Source organism: Myotis davidii, unplaced genomic scaffold, assembly GCF_000327345.1.
Source record: "Myotis davidii unplaced genomic scaffold, ASM32734v1 scaffold77, whole genome shotgun sequence".
Classification (NCBI taxonomy): Eukaryota; Metazoa; Chordata; class Mammalia; order Chiroptera; family Vespertilionidae; genus Myotis; species Myotis davidii.
This window is the reverse complement of record NW_006289713.1, coordinates 6,216,813-6,233,670: the sequence shown is the minus strand read 5'-3', so window position 1 is coordinate 6,233,670 and position 16,858 is coordinate 6,216,813. Positions and strand designations below refer to the sequence as shown.

Here is a 16,858-nt window from a genome sequence, read left to right as displayed (position 1 = left end):
CAGCAGGAAAGTGACAGGCTGCGATGCGTGGTGCGAAGGAAGCGGACAGGCAGGCGATGTGGTGCAGAGTAGCCGAGCCTGGGCTGGGAGCTGCTTCAGATGGGGTCAGGGGTCACGGAAACCTGGGGGAGGAGCTGGCATCTGAGCCACGATGAGGAGGTGCTGCTGTAGGAAGACCTGGAGAACGGGCACCCAGGCAAAAAGACCCGGAAGGAGAAACGTCCTGATGCAGGAAAGATCTTGGCTTAGAGCAGCGATTTACAACCTTTTTCATCTCAGGGCACACCTACACTCATCACTAAAATTCCGTGGCACACCAAAAATATGTTATATTTTTGCCGATCTGACAAAGAAAAACACACACCAGGTATAATTTTGATTCATTCACACCTGATGGTTATTGTTGCGTTGGCTGTAGTCATTTAAAAAATATATATATGTTTTATTGATTTTTAGAGAGAAAGGATCAACCATTGAGCCACACCGGCTGGGCTGTAGTCATTTTTAATCTAAGGGAAAAGTGGTCAGGGCCTGGGCCTATGCACCGGCTGGGCTATAGTCATTTTTTTATTTGATAATCTAAAGGAAAAGTGGTCAGGGCCTGGGCCTAAACAGTTAGGTATTGCATGTTTTAAAAATTCTTCTGGCCCCCAGAGTGCCACTGCACAGTGGTTAGAAATCGCTGGCTTAGAGGAGCCACAGGGAAGCAGCAGGTGGGAACAGAATGGTGCTGGGGAGGCCGGCCCCGGAGGAGGTTATGCTTAGGCACAGGCTCTGCTCTCAGGTACAGGTGAACAAGGTTATGGGATCCCAGCAGCTGGAGGGGTCTTAGTGGGTAAAACCTAAATACCCGCCATCCCCTGTGAAAGCTCAATGTCGACACATGGCCAACAAAAGCCCCTGGAAGCGGGCAGTTCCCCAGGATGTCCTTGAACGGCATCAGGTTTCAGATTCCACAACGTTCAGGTGTGAGACCTCCTGGGACATCTCGAGCCAGTGGGGACCGATGCAGCAGGTCTATTATCTGCTAATGACAGGAACAGTCCTTGCAGAGGGTCTGACTCACCGCAGATGGTGAGCCTTAAACGTGCACCTGCCGGGGGCCCGGGGAGAATAACAGACCGTGAGAGGCAGCTTGGATGGCTTTTAGGAGCTAACAGACGTGGCTTTATGTTCTTGCTCTGCTACCACGTGACTTAGGCAATGACTTGAACTCTCCAGCCTCAGTTTCCTCATCTATAAAATGGGAATGATGGGAGGGAGGTGTTAGGAACTAAGTAAGGTGGTACCTGCAGGGACGTCACAGTGAGTTAAGAATTATATCTCAGTAGAGACTGGCGCCTTCCTGTGTCCGGTGGGGAAGGAGGAAGAGGATGACACAGATTTGTGACCCACGTATTGCCTAAGTAATGGCTCATATTCCTTTCTCCTTTGCTTCCCTTTCAGCTAACTTGAAAGAACATTCCTCACTTTCTGCTAAGCCTTGGACACAGTGGTATAAGAATGCTTTGATCCTCAGAGGTCATGCCCAGCTCAGCAGAGCACAGCCCCAGAGATATTGAGAGACAGGACACCCGGCTCTCACCCCCAGTGGCCTCCCTGGCTGGGTGACGGTGGGAGCCGCTGACCAGCGCCGGGTCCTGTTCTGTCATCATGGAATGCAGCTCCACAGATGCTACCGGGGAAGCAGGCACTGCCTTGTGAGCACGTGCGAAGCTCCTTCTAAGTCAGAGTTCCGTGTCGTGTAATTTACAGCCTTAGCCCAGGCCTGACTCTGGTGGGCACGCACCCAGCCCTCTAGAGTCTCAGAATATAGCCCCGTTCTCCAAGTACATTCACTCATCATAAAATGAAGATGAACTTACCTATTCATGCGTGATTCATAGCTTACCCACCGGATGGTCTTAAATCGGACCAGGGCTGAAGCCCCTGGCTCCGGGGGGTGAGGGGGAGGGTGGGTGTTGCTGGGGAGTCAGCTCAACCCTGCTTTCCGGCCACATGTGGGCTGTTTTAGTTAAGATCCCTCTGAATTGGATCCTGGGAGGAGGATTTGGTGAAAGTGACATATTATGGAAGTTTCTGGGCAAAACAGGCAGCAGGTAGAGAAGTGGGACAGGAGGGAAGAAGGTCAGACAAGGTGAGGTGTCAAGGTGCTGCAGGGGGTAACTCTGGTGCCAACCCCGGGGGTCCTAGAGGCAGCCTGAGTCCCACCAGGCCAGCTCCGGGACAGGAACCCGTGTGGTCACTCAGAGGCCCTGAGTTTGGTATAATGAATTCTTAGCGATTGTTGAGCCAGAGGCCTATATGTTCATTCTCCAAGCGAGCCGTGGAATCTGCCCCTCGGGGAAAGGGGTGCCGAGTATGTATCAGGCCCCCAGCACCTCCATGATGGGGCAGGGCTGGCAATTCCAGGGGCAGCCCCCCTCCTGTGCACACAGGGGCCCACAGGGGCATGGGCAGAGCCCGGAGGGCATCTGTTACACAATTCAAATCTCGATGGTGTCTGCACAAAAAAATGGACACATATGCTCATAGGTTTGTGGGGGAACTGATTCAATTCAGCCCCAAACCTGCTTTAAAAACAGATTGTGGAGATTGGTATTAATGAATTGTTTGGCAGGCTTCAACTTTTTAATTCCAAATGTGGGGGCAACACCTAAGTACCCATATTTTAAAAATAAGCCACTGTCCTGTCCCCTGTCCCCCTGCACGCCCCCACCCATGCACACAATACACATTCTCTTAGAAAATAGTCCAAGTCCCGCTTAAAGTGGAGATTGATGGCCTTGGTGTGTGTCATTTCTTAGCATCAGTGCAGTTAAAGAATTCTTACTGTTTTTGTGTGTAGAACACGAGTGAGAAACAGCCGAGTGACTCGTGTAAACGGTGCATGAAGTGGGCGTCCGTCACACGGCCTGGGGAGGCCTGGACCTTCACGTTGATGGAAAAGATGGACAACTTTGCCCAAGAATTGCAGTCAGGAGACATTTCAGAGAACGAGGTTATGTCTGTTCACTCCGGGCACAAGCCTCAGAGTGGAACGTATTCACACGCTTCCTGGGGGCAGGCCAGGGGCCACCGCTCCGGTGACCCATGAAATGCCCGGTCTCCCACATGTCCTGAAGGGGGATTTCACTGGTCTGGAAGGGACCTGGGGCTGGGCTGGGGTGGCTGTAGCTCCTGGCAGAGAGAGGGGTCTACAGGAGCAGGGCTCACCAGGGCTGAGGACCGTGGGTCTAAGGGACTGTCCGCTCAGGGCTGGCCACACACGGTGGAAGCAAACAATTGCAGCCAGCAGAGACCTGAGCGTCAGAAATCTGAAAGGACTCGCCCAAAGTCACACAGCCAGTAGGGGCCGGGGCCTGGAATCCGGGCCTGTCCTACCCACAGCTCAGACTCCAGAGGCCCAGCTGCTCTGCTAGTTCTGGCCTATCGAGTGCATCCCTCCAGCCCCCGAGGCCCAGAGAGGGGCTGCTCGTCTGTGGCCCCACACAGGGCGCTGGGGACAGGGCTGAGCTCATCCCCACTTAGGGGCTGCCCATCAGATGGGGCGGAGCGAGCACAGACGGGTCAGTCTGGATTCCAATCCTGAGCCAGCTGCTTACCTTCTCTGATCCTCGGTTTCCTCCTCTGGGAATGGGTGTGATAAGAGTGGCTGCCTTTCAGAGTTGCTGGGGAGGATTGTGTGAGATGATGGATGGATGGTAAGTGCTCGATGGGCATGGTGATCATTCCTTATTATTATTATCTTGGCGTAAATTACAGGAAGAAAAAACACTTTTCTGGGGAGCCATTGATTGTCAAAGTCAGATGATGTGACATCCTCGGATCATCCACCTGTATTCTTTTCTTGTTAAAAACATTTTATTTGAAACAATGGAACATTGATGAGACAGGCAAGGAAGCGAACAGGGAGTCCTTCCCCCAAGGTGACACCTTGCGCAACCACAGGACAGCATCACACCCGGAAGCTGGCACCAGTACGGTCCCAGAGTGTGTTCGGTTTCCTCGGTCCCGCGGAGGGAGCTGAGGGGTGAAGCAATTCTCCAAGGCCACCAGCGTGGAGCTGGCAGAGCAGGCCCCTGGCACGCCAGGGCCCCATCTCCCATTGTCTCATGAACTGCAGGAGGCCGGTCCCACTGCTCCCCATCCCCAGCCTGGAGTTTTCTTTCTTACCACACAAGACCTCCCATATCGAAGAGACAAAAGAAGCCTCGGCCACCACCTCTGAGGCCGTCTGAGGACTGTGTCCCAGCCATAGTGGGCGGGGGCCCAGCCTCTGAGAGGGCGCAGTCCCCCCTAACAGGGCCCAGGAGCAGCGACACAAGGAAGACGGGGAAATAGTGGACAGGCCACCGGGCTGCTTTGGCCCTGCCTCGGAGACAAAGGGCTTCTCTGAGGCCACTGAAAAGTGACTGGCCCCCCAGGCACTTGGCTAAAGGCAGGGCCTGCCTGGGGCCTCCCCCACGGAAGCAGCTTTTCTATGGGAAGGAACAATGACACAGCCTCTCTGTTCCTTGGGTAAAGGGACAATTACAGTCTTTCCTGGGGCCATTTTCATCTGAGCTGCCAGAATGAACTAACTGTCTGATCCCAAGTCTTTTTCTAGAACATTCCTACACAGGTCAGCAAGGTAGTCTAAAGGGAAAGGGCGAAGATGAAAGTGCAGGATAAATCCTATCTTATAACCCCAGGGAAGGTCCCTTGCATCCACCGGGAAGGAGGTGAATAGGTCCTGGGTGGGAGGTGCCCATCCCCCAAACAGACTCCTCCCTGCAGGCATCTGTCTGCCTGAGGTTCCACCCTCCTGTGTCAGCTGGGCTGAGTGTTGAGGCTGCTGGACTGTGGACTCCTTTCCCCTGGAAGCACTGCTGTTGTCTAAGCCACTGGAGACAAAGATACCTGCTTTCCAGAGGAGACACACGGTGTGTGGGCCATCACCGGCACCCTGGGAAGTGCTAGGGTAAAGCCATTCATGGGCGCTGGGCACCTAGTCAGGGTGAGAAGTCAGGGAGGGCTTCTCAGGGGAGGCGCTGTCTGAGCTAAGTTTCTGAGCATGAGTTTCCCAGTGGCTGCCATACAAATAACCATAACCTGGGTGGTTTAAAACAACAGGAATGAACTTACTCTCCCACAGCTCTGGAGGCCAGAGGTCCAAAATCAAGGTGTCACCAGGGTTAGCTCCTTCCGAGGGCTCGGGGGGAGAATCTGTCCATGCCTCTGTCCCAGCTCCCAGGTGGCTACCAGCAACCCATGGCATTGCTTGGTTTGTAGATGCATCACTCTAATTTCCACCACCATCTTCCCACGGCTTTTCCCTCTGTGTCTGTGTTCCAAATTCCCCTCTCCTTGCTTTTATAAAGATACTTATAGTTGGTTTTAGGGCCCATCCTAAATCCAGGATGATCTCACCTCAAGATCCTTAACTGAGACACATCTGCAAAGACCCAACTTCCAAATAAGGTCATACTCACAGGTTCTGGGCTCTGAGATTTAGGATGTGGACATACCCTTTGGGAGACACAAATCAATCCACAACAGGGAGCCAGTTAGCTAAGTTAGATGGTGTGAGAGGAAGGGCACCCCAGGCAGAGGGCACAGTATGTGCAAAGGCACAGACCAGAGAAGTTCAAGGAACTACATTGAGCATGCTGGACAAAGGGGCCACTCTGGGAGTAGGGACATAAAGGGTAGAAAGTTAAGCAGGTGCCAGCCAACTCACATCTTGAGTTTGAATTTGACCCTAAAACTAATATGGGAACACTGAAGAGTTTGCCTGGTTGTTATCTGGTTCTCCCCACATCCCCGAGAAGTCAGTATTGTGGCCCAGATCAAGACTCTCAGGCTCAGAGAGGTAACTCTTTGCCCAAGAGCAGACCATTAGGACAATGGCAGAGGCAGGGTTTGAACCAAGGCCACTTCTAACTTCTTAGTGGACAGATGACTGCAGCAGGGTTTTGTGTGCCTGAGGAAGACAGGAAATGGTATATCTAGGAAGGAGGGAGGGGACATTCTTGGAATCCTGCTGAGACCATGTGCCAGCTCACTGCCCCATCTGAGTATGGCTCCCTAATGCTGGGCCTGGGAGTCCCAGTTGGTGCTCCGAGAACCACCTCCAAAGTTGATTGGTCCAGAAACAGACACCTGCCTCAGCTAGGCCAATCAGAATCCCCGCTCCCCCAGGAATGGACTGAGTCTTTTTGACTTGAGAAACTAATGTGATAGGGGACTAGGACACCCCTTCAAGTCCTGCTCTGACTCTTATTTCAAATGTGTGGTTTCAGGCAGTTTGTTGAAACCTCAGTGCTTCGGTTTCCTTCTCTGGAACTTGGAATGATGAAAACAGCTACCATAGCCACCGTGGGATGACATGAAATCCTGGGGGTGAAGCTTGTGCCTAAGCTGCAAGGGTGGGGAACGTTCGGCCCGAGGGCTGTATAAGGCCCGAAAAATCATTTGGTCTGGGGTGAGTTAATTAAATGTTTGACCAAATATAGCAGGCTAATTTTTAAATTGGTAATTTTGTGTGGCCCATGAATGATGTTATAAACATCCAAATGGCCCCTGGCAGGAAAACGGTCCCGTCCCCCCGCCCCCGTAAGACTTGGCACACAGGAAGTGCTGGGCAGACATTAGCAGGCTCTGCTGGTTGAATGAACAGAAGTGATGGACTCAAACTGTGTGGAGGCTACTTCCTGCTGTGTATATGAAGGAGGAGGAGGAGGAGGAGGGAAAGGAGGAGGAGGAGAGGAGGAGCAAGAGTGAGAGGAAGAGAGAAAGGGGGGCGCAGAGAGAGAGAGAGAGAGAGAGACCACTGGGGCTCTTGACAGCCTTCCAGGACTTGCTTCCAATTGATAAGAGACTTGGCTGCCCTCCTTATACTGAAGTTCAAGGAAACAACTTCATGGTCCCCAGTCGCCAGCGCCCCTGACTTCGGCTTAGGCAAACATAAAGGGGTTTCTGTTAGTTGTAATCAAAACCAAGCAAAAAACACCTTGATCGGGACAGTTTGGCAACCACCTTTGAACTGGATGCCAGGGTTCCTGCCCCAGACTTGATTACCAGGTAAACAGACGCCCAAAAGGTCCAAGCCACAGTGCTTGGCATCCAGTGGAGCTCCTCAGCCGCCATCCTGCCCATGACTGCCCGGAGGCCTCACACTCAGGGCACACACATGACCTATCTGCTCCACATTCCACACACCAACCCTCCTGCTGCCAGACAGGCCGGCTCCTGGCTTGTTCCACTCTCAACCCAGGAACCCGTTGAGCAGGTGCCTTGAGATGAGTGAGTCGCCTGCCCATTAGGCGCTGCCCTGGCCAGGCCTGAGCTGGAGAATGCGGAGAGCGGAATAAATGGCAGCAATTACAAGTTCATGAGTTATGTGCCAGGGTGGGTGCTACAGGTCTAACACCACTGTCCCCTCAACAATGGAAAGACGCCATCATCTGCTCAATAGCAGAAAGAACTGAGGCTCAAATAGTGCAACTTCTGGCTCATGTTCATGTAGTTACTAGATGAGGGAGCTAGAGCTTTCTTATCTACACAAAATAAACAAGGTTGATTATTAACACTTGCAAATATAAACTAGGTATAGGAAGTGGTATAATCTTTTTGGACTCAGTAGCCAGCGACCGTTGTTTCATTATACCCTCATATTTTAAAGTAAGTCCCAGACATGACATATATCACCTGCGATTGCTTCAGAATGCACCGCTGCCAGCCAGAGGAGGGTTAATATTTTTTTAACGCGATGGTAAGTTATCACAGGACCACCTGGATGAGAAGAATCACGTTGGAACCGCCACACTGTGTCCTGGGAGGGCGGCAAGAGCCAAGTCCTATTCTGCCAGGGTGGACAGTGGTTCCCAAAGTGGGGTCCCCGGAACAGCAGCATCAGTATCAGCACCACTGTTAACACTTGTTAGAAATGCCGGTTCCCTGGCCCAGCCCAGCTCTACTGAATCAGAAACTCTGAGGTTGGGTCCAGCGATCTGTGTTTTAACACCCCTCACCCCCAGGGATCCTGCTGCTCGTGCAAGCTCAGGGCTTACTGGTCCTAGAGAAAGACAGTCGGCCTAGGAGTGGTTCCATTCCCTACATTAAGTCGATTTATCTATGCAGGTTCTGCCTCCTTCCCCAAAGGATGCGGGGACTGGTCTTAAGTGGTACTGCATTGTCACCTGGCTGGAAGCACCTAGTCTGGAGCCCCACAGTCAGTGGGTGGGAACTGGCTCCTTCTCTCATGTCCTAGGTGACCCTGAACCAAAGGCTCCTCACCCATGACATGTGCAGGTGAGAGCACCTGCCTCCGAAGCTGGCCTTAAGGTGGAGACTGGTTAAGATATACAAAGCACTTACAATGCTTCCTGGTACATACCAGGTGTTAGGAAAGAACCAGCTCTTCTTACCAAAGCAGGGATGGCAGGGCCAAGCTAGTGGCTTCATCCACAGGACTCTGAGAGTCAGCTCCAGGATGTCACCAGGGGCCTGATTCTAAAGGGTGGGCCTCCTGAGGGAGAGAGGGAAGGAGGTTTGGGGGCTGCTGGGAAGGGCAGGGAGCCCCCCACCAGACCAGGTGGGGAGGCTGCAAGGCAGTGACCTGGCAAGAGATGGTGAAGGAGGAGCTTGTGGTAGCCCAGGGCTCCCCAAGTCCCAGAAAGGGGACAAGGGGGCCTCTGAGCTGCCAGAGCTGGGGTGCCTCAGGGAGCCTCAAGAAAGTTTTTGCCCAGCCGACATGGCTCAGTGGTTGAGCGTTGACCTATGAACCAGGAGGTCACAGTTTGATTCCTGGTCAGGGCACCTGCCCGGGTTGCAGGCGCTATCCCCAGTGTGGGGCATGCAGGAGGCAGCCGATCAATGATTCTCTCTCATCGTGGATGTTTCTATCTCTCTCTCCCTCTGCCTGCCTCTCTGAAGTCAATAAAAACATATAAAAATAAAAAAAAGAAAGTCCTTGTTCCCGGGGCCCACAGGGAGACGAGGGGTGGAGGAGCTGGACACCGGAAGGCCAGGAGGCTGGGGCTGGGCTCTGACTAACATCGATGTGACTTGCTCCAGGTTTGCTTGTCGCCATGGCTGGGGAAACACGAGAACTCTAACAGGGAGATGGAAATCTTGTTTCATTTACCTCCGAGCATGTGAGAGAAGCTCATAGGATTTACACCTTTGAAAGGACAGAGATGCCAATCAAATAGCAGATCAGGAGCAAGCTTTGAAGTGGGTGACCAGCCATCCACGTGTAGACATTGTGGAGGTTTGTGGTGTGAACTCACCATGAATTTCATTTAAAAAAAAACCACTCATATTAGTTAGTGCTACCTCCTATAAAGGCCTAGACCAGTGGTTCTCAACCTTCTGGCCCTTTAAATACAGGTCCTCATGTTGTGACCCAACCATAAAATTATTTTTGTTGCTATTTCATAACTGTAATGTTGCTACTCTTATGAATCGTAATGTAAATATCTGATATGCAGGATGGTCTTAGGCGACCCCTGTGAAAGGGTCGTTCCACCCCCAAAGGGGTCGCGACCACAGGTTGAGAACCGCTGGCCTAGATGAAGAGGTCACTTTTGGAGCCTAATACACAGGCGTGGTCTTAAAATGCCATTTTCCCTTTTAAAAAATTTAAAAGCAGGGTTTCTTGGAGAAATAGCTGATTCTGATACCGTTGTAATTAACTAGTTATTAATAACAGGAAAGAAGCAAAGGGAAGGCCAGACATTATAGGCATGTTCCCTGCAAATCAGGGGGGAGAGGGGGAGGCAGCCACATAGGAAAGACAGACGCCTGCCCAGTAAAGCTGGGGTGACATAGGGAAGACACTTGCCTGTCAATCACACCCAGGGACAGAGATGGTTGGCCAGAATGGGCGTGGCCACTGCAAGGGCGCATAACTCCCAAAACAGAGAAGTTCACTCCTTGCTCTTGTGTTCTTGGGACTCTTGGGACTCCGTTGGGTGGGGTATGCTCTCTTGGTTCCTATGGCCCACGGCCAAGCAGACCCCTTACACGATGGACTGATAGACTCAACCAGCCTGGTGCTGGCTGGACCCTGCTCCAACATGGAACGGAAGCTCTGGGCACTGACTCTGCTTTCCACTCTCCTGAAACCCCAGCTACATTCTCCTATGAGTGGACGAAGGCAAATGAGACTTTGGAAACCCAGGGGTGTAATTCCATGGAAATAAAGCTTTCGACTATATCTCGTCCTTCCTTGGGGGTCTCCCATGAGGCACGCTCCCCCTCCGTTCACAATTCCAGGACAAGATGAGGCCGGAATATTTTATTTTCCTCAATGGCCAGGGCGCTGCCTAAGGAAGACTCCTAGGATGCTGTCCAAAGGGCTCAGAGCAGCTGGAGGAGGCTCCACTGGCCAAAGATGTGACAGCAGAGCGTCAGTAAGGATGGCGCTGTGAGAAATTGAAACCCGTCTATGTTTAAACTCACACGTTCACAAAAATGGCTTTAAAGCAGTGGGTCTCTTTCAGAGGATGATAAGGAAGCAGTTAGTTATCTTGAAAACTGGTAAAGGGAAGGATCGAGCAGCGATTCCCCCTTTCCTGGACCAACTGGTAACAAATTGTAGATGAGGAAAAGCCATCTCTGTATTCCAACTAATAAATGAAAAGGAAATGACAGAATTAGAAATCGCAATTTGCCATCCCTAGTGAATCAGTGGCTCTGGACACTGGGTGGCCACGGGCACTAACATCACAAAGAGAGACCAGCAGACATGAGCAGCCTCTGTCGGAAGGACACAGGGTTGGGGGTGGAAATGGGCCTGAGCCCCACCCAGCCTCGGGCCCACTGCGGGTTTGCAGGGAATTCCAAGGACGGAGAAACGTGCAGAAGTGCATTCGGCGCCTGAATCAGCAAAATCCAGGCCGCAGGGAACGCTGCAGGTCAGAGGGCGGGGTTTCTCAACAGATAAACTGTAAGGGAGGAAATAGATGGATGGTATGGTCAGCCGAAGAATGGCCCCCAAACTATCCACATCCCAATCCCTGGATTCTGTGACTGTGTGCCCTGACATGGCAAAAGGGACTCGGTTGATAGGACTGAGGTAAGGACCTTGAGGTGGGAGATGATCCTGGGTTATCCTGGTGAGTCCAATGTCATCACAAAGTCCTTATAAGAGGGAGGCAGGTGGGCTGGAGGCAGGTGGGTTTTGAAGATGGAGGAGGAGTCCTGACCCCAGGAATGCGGGCGGCTCCTAAGAGCTGGAAAAGAGAGGGGAATGGGTTCTCCCCGGAGCCTCCGAAGGATGCAGCCCTGCGGACACCTTGGCTTGAGTCCAGTAAGACTGTTGCAGACATCTGGCCCCCAGAATGGTAAGAGAATCATGTGGTTTTTTAATTTTTGAAAAAAAGTATTGATTTTAGAGAGAGGGGGAGGAAGAGAGGCATCAATTTATTTATGAATTCATTGGTTGATTCTTACATGTGTCCTGACCGGGGAGCGAACCTGAAACCTGGGTGTATGGGGACGAAGCTCCAACCAACTGAGCTGCCCGGTCGGGGCCACTCTGAAGTGAGCAAGTTTATGGTCATCTGTTACAGCAGCCCTAGGGAAATAATCAGATGGGAAACCTCTAGTCTAGAGAACTCTAAAGGACACATCAAGTTAACAAGGCAGGCAAGGCAGGACTAGAGCGGCCCGTGAGCTAGCGGTGAGCATGGATCATAAGCCTCAGGAGAAGGGGCGCATTGGAGGGAGGGGGAGGGGGTCCCAGGGGAAGGTGGGCGTTCCATCTTCGTTCCAGCTGGTGGTTTCAAGGGATTCACACCTGATAACGGTTCACTAAGCTGTACTTTGTTTTGTGTGGTTCTCTGAGGCTGATTTATTTTGCATTTAACAAGGTGAGAGTAATAACAATTGCAAGGACAGTTCGTGGTGTAGAGCAGGGCCTCATTCCTGGCAGCTGTAGAAGATGGAACTTTTTCTTCCTGATCTTGCTGAGGTGTGTTTCGCCAGCAGCACAGGAAATGGCACAGGGAGGACAGAAAGACAGGTCTGCAGAGCTCCTAACGGATGCAAAGGAGCGGGCAGAGCAGACTTACCAACAACCGGAATGTGGATGTGAAAGTGCAACATCACCCTCAGTGTGTAAACACTCGGTGTCCCGGCCCCTAACCTCAGCCTTCTCTCCTGCAAAAAGCTGCTTCCTGAGTCCACCTGGCCCCCTGTCGGAGCATCTTTCCGCGGCCGGAGCCTGCTCAGCCCGGACAGGGTGGGCCAAGTGGAAGCGCTACAGAGCTGATGCCTGGGGAGGGACGGAGGCCGGTGGTCAACACGCCAGCTGCCTCTCTCCTCAGTAAGACTGAGCTCTGGGTCTCCATCCTGATAACGGGCTCCATGCCCCTTTGTGGGTTCCCTCCCTTCCTGGCTTCATTTCCCCGCCCCCACCCGCTGCCAGTTTCCTGTAGTCGCCCATGAAAACCACTTGCATTCAAATCTTTTTTTCAGAGTTTGCTTCTGGGGGACCCCTAAGCAAGACACTAAGAAAATGTGTAATGAGGTGGGAGGCAATGGTTCGTCTAAACATGGGTTGGAGAGAGTACCTGTGCTAGTTTACCTGCAGCTTCTACCACCCCCCTCGTCCACCCGCCAGCTCCTCACATAATCTCTGGCACATAAAAGGCACTTGGTAATGGTGTTGTATGGATAGGTGGGTGGCCGGGGACCATGTCCCACCTCCCCTGAGGGAAGCTGAGAAGGACAGATCTTCTCCCTCCCTCCCCTGGCTTAGTCTTGGCAAACCTGATGTCCTGCTGAGGCAGGACAGTAAAAAGCTAGAGAAATTCCTTGACAAGTGGGATGGGGAAACTGAGGCAGATCGCTGAACGAACTGGCCGAGTAATTTAGCTTCACCTCATTTAAGCTTGTGTCAGTCCATCCTTACCAGCCTGGAGGTGGCCATTCTTCTGTTCTCGCTGGTGAGAAGAGAGGCTCAGACAGCGGGGCGGTTTGTGGAGGACGCCCAGACGTCAGTGGTAGAGTGAGAGCTGGCCCAGAGTGGATTCCCCCGCAGAGCCTATGCCAGTCCTGTCTGCTGAAATCCTTCCCAGTGTCCCCAGGTCCTCTTCGCTGCCTGGCTTGGCCCAAAGACCCATGGAAGCCAGTGAAGCTCCAGGCTCCGACGAACAGTGCTCAGGTCTGGGGCTCACATGTGGGTACCAAAGACCCCCCCTCGGCAGGTCCCAGCAATGACAGCCCCCATAGGCAGCACAGCTGCCAGTCCATGTGCAAGCTTTGTAGGATTTCCAGAAGGGCGCCCATCCTCTGCCATGAGCACCTGCAGGTATGTGATTGGTGCCCCCAGACTCCTGCCCAAACCCACCTAGCAGCCCTGTGGGCTCCATCCAGGGCTCCATCAGGGCAAGGTCATCCTCAGGTAACCTTCGTGACCACCTGCAAGCTGTGTGTAAGTGTTCCCCTTTCAGAGAGATAAGAGAGGCCCAGGCTGCGGGGTGAGATACGTGGTTCAAGGTCCCAAAGAAGTGGAACCTGGGTGCCTGGGCCACATGAGGGCGTGATGCCTGGGCCACCTCTGGGTGTTTCCTCCAGAGCCCAGGCAACAGCACACATCCTCCTTTCAGCCCAGCCAAGGGCCTCAGATGTTATGCAACTGCTCCTCTCCTAGTGCGCCTCCACCCGCCTCCCCGCCGCTCTCGCTGTTCTGTTTAGATCCCGATGTGTACCAGCTCCCTGCAGACGGACACGTGCTTTGTTGCGCCCCCGCCGGGTCCTGCATGAAGAAACACTGCGACACTCGCCAGATGTTTGCTCCTTCTCCACTGGACCTAGTGTTCTTGCAGGGCAAGGACCATGTCCAAGTCCTTTCCCTCTCACATCTAGCGTGGTGCAGGCACATAGTAGGTCCCCGACACTGGATGATTGAAGTGGTGAATGACCAAATGAATGGGGTTGAGTCGGCCTTCCTAAAGAGGCCGAGAGCTTCTGCACAGGGGCCTGAGAATCCCCTTGGCCCATGGGCTCTGAGCCTGGCAGCGGGGGTGGTCACAACAGGACCGTGAGTGAATGAATGCGTCCCTCTGGGGAGGCAGTGCAGCCTGGTGGGTAGGGGTGCAGGTTCTGGAACCTGAATCCGAGGACACAACTTCTGGCTCTCCCTCTTCTCTTAGCTGTGTGGCTGTGGTCCAGTTACTCAACCACTCTGTGCCTCCAATTCTGTCCTGGGCCGGATTCCCCAGAAGCAGACCCTGAGATAAGACTCAAGGGCAAGGATATCTTTCGTTAAGGACGTCTTTCCAGCAGCAACTAGAAGGAAGCGAAGGGAATAGGAGAGGCAAGGGTGTGGTTTCAGGTGAGGTGCAAGCTCGGCCTGGCCAGCAGGGAGCTCTGGAGGGTGAGGTTGACCTGCGTTGTCTCTCCTGGGGGCCAGGAGCTGGGCTTCTGCCTTGGGCTTGCCAGTCATGTCAAGGGAAGTCCTGGGGATGAGAACATGTCCAGGCACTTTGGTCTTGGGCACTGCCAGATCTGGCCTCCAAAGACCCACAGGTGTTGGATTTTAGAAGGGGGAGCCCCCCCACCCCGACAAGAATAGGTCCCAGGGGAACAGGGCAGAGGACCACATACATTCTCTCTTCAGCGAAACGGGGGCACTGACCGTGAACATGGCACGTGGCTGAAGTGAGGGCAGAAATCTAGTTATGTAAGGAAGGTAGCGCTCACCGCCAAGTCAGCAGTAATATGTGCTAGTATTGTTATCACCTGTGGCAAGCAACCTCTCTCCTCTCTGCCGGCTCTCAATAAATATTTGTTGAATGAATAGACCAGCTTTCCTACTGGTTTAACTGGGTTCGCGGTTCCCACCCAAGCTGGTTATCAGATGTCTCTTTGTTTCCAGGCTACACGGTGCAAATGGCAGGAGACCCGCAGCCAGGAGGAAGCTATTACAGCGGTAGCATCTAGTCCTGCCCTCACCCCCACCCCTGCCAGGCCCCCATCTTCCCAGAGGAGCCTGATGTACTTTAAGACGGTCGTTGCCTTGGGCGTGCCTCCCTTCAGTTTCACTGTGGCCAAGGCACCCAGTTGCCTCTAGTTATGGCTCTCTTATTCATTTATCAATTTGCCTGCTATGTGCCAGGCACTCTTCTAGGTGTTGGGGATAAAGCAGGAAAGGGGGGGCGGTGACAGTCCAGTAGGGGGCTCTGACGGTACCCATAAACACATGGCTGAAGTCAGTGAATAAAAGCTAAGGAGAAAAATTAATCAGGGTAGGGGAATGTAAGGTGGCAGAGAAACACTGTTTCTTTTACTTCTTAAACTTTTTATTTTGAATAGTTAATAGATTCACAGAAAGCAACGCAGACGGTACAGAGAGGCCCTGTGCAGCCTCCGCTCAGGGTCCCCCATGGTTCCGTCTTGCATGTCTCGGTGCCTTATCAAAGCCGGGGGGACTGATGGGCACAGTGTGGGTGCGGTTTCTGGCTTGTGGTTGCTTGTAGAGATTCATGCAAGCACCACCTCCACCAAGATACAGAACTGTCCCATCACCCATAGAGAGCTCTCCTCACTGCCTTCACAGCACAGCCGCCCTCCTCCCCACACCACCCCTAACCTCTGCCGAGCAATAGTCTGCTCTCCGGCTCTATACTGTTGTCACGTCAAGAACGTCAGACAGTGGAATCATACAACGTGTGACCTGTTCAGATTTGCTTGTGTTCTTCATCAGATTCTCAAAGTCCCCGCACAGGTGTACACTCTCTCTCCTCCCCTCCCTTTCTTACTCCCCAAAACTTTAGGGTGTGCTTTCAAAAAGGGACATTCCCTTACATAACTAGAGTCCCATGATCAAAACCAGAGAATTCATATTAATACACGGTGGGACAAAAGTAGTTGGGAGTCTGCAAAACAGTTTATTCTTGTACTAGAGGCCCGGTGCACGAAATTCATGCACAGGTAGGGCCCCTAGGCCTGGCCGGCAATCAGGACCGATAGGGGCCTTCCTTCCCCCAGCTGTCAGCTGGGACCTTTCTTCATTCTGCGCCGTCCCCTGGTGGGCAGTGCACATCATAGTGAGCAAAGTCCCGGTTGGTCGAACTCCTAAGGGGACAATTTGCATATTAGCCTTTTATTATAGAGGAGGATTATTGATTAGTTATTGTATTATTTTCCATACAAACAACTGTAAACCAACTTTTGCCCACCCCTGTATAATACTATTATCTACAGACCTTACCCAAACTCACCATTTGTCCCACTAATGTTCTTTAGGGCAAAAGATAAAGATATTTTTTCTGGGCCCAGGATCACAGGTTGCATTTCATTGTTATGATTCTTTAGTCTCTTTTAATCTGGAACTTTCCTTGATTTCCCTAATGATGACATTTTTGAAGCGCACGGCCTGTTTAGTTCTCAGAAGCCCCCAGGGTGGATGTGCTGCTTCCTGGTGATGAGAACTGTAAGCCCTTTGCCAGGAACACCCAGCAGTGACACTGTTCTTGGTCCATCTCTCTGAGCCACACGGGCTCATTCGCCGCTTCACTGGTCCCGGAAGGGCCTCCTTGGTTAATGTGGGGTCTGCCACGCTTCTCCACTGGAAAGCGACCGTGTTCCCTTTGTAATTAATAAGTTCGTGGGACACACAACTATGTTAATGCACTTTCATCTGCTTTATAAAGACAAATTTAACAGAATGTTTTATTGAAGCAAAATTTGCCTACAGAAAAGTACACCCAGTACAAGTTCCACTCAGTGAACTAGTACAGAGTGTGCGCCCAGTGGGGCGGCACACGGCTGCGCTTTAATCCGTGGGAAGGGAAGGCTTCCCTGGGGAGGGACACTGACGTCCAGGCCTGGAGGGATGGGGGTTGGGCCCTGCCAGTTGCTG

At 52.5% G+C, this 16,858-nt stretch overlaps 1 protein-coding gene across 1 annotated transcript in view; it reads left to right on the top strand.

Annotated features, from left to right (window-relative positions):
* Positions 1–1,864, top strand: part of WFDC1 (WAP four-disulfide core domain 1) — a 23,324-nt gene extending 21,460 nt beyond the window's left edge. Inside the window, exon 9 of the mRNA XM_015562934.1 lies at positions 1,447–1,864. The gene's annotated coding sequence lies outside the window, so the exon portion shown is untranslated. The remainder of the gene's footprint in view (positions 1–1,446) is intronic.
* Positions 1,865–16,858: the final 14,994 nt, after the last annotated feature.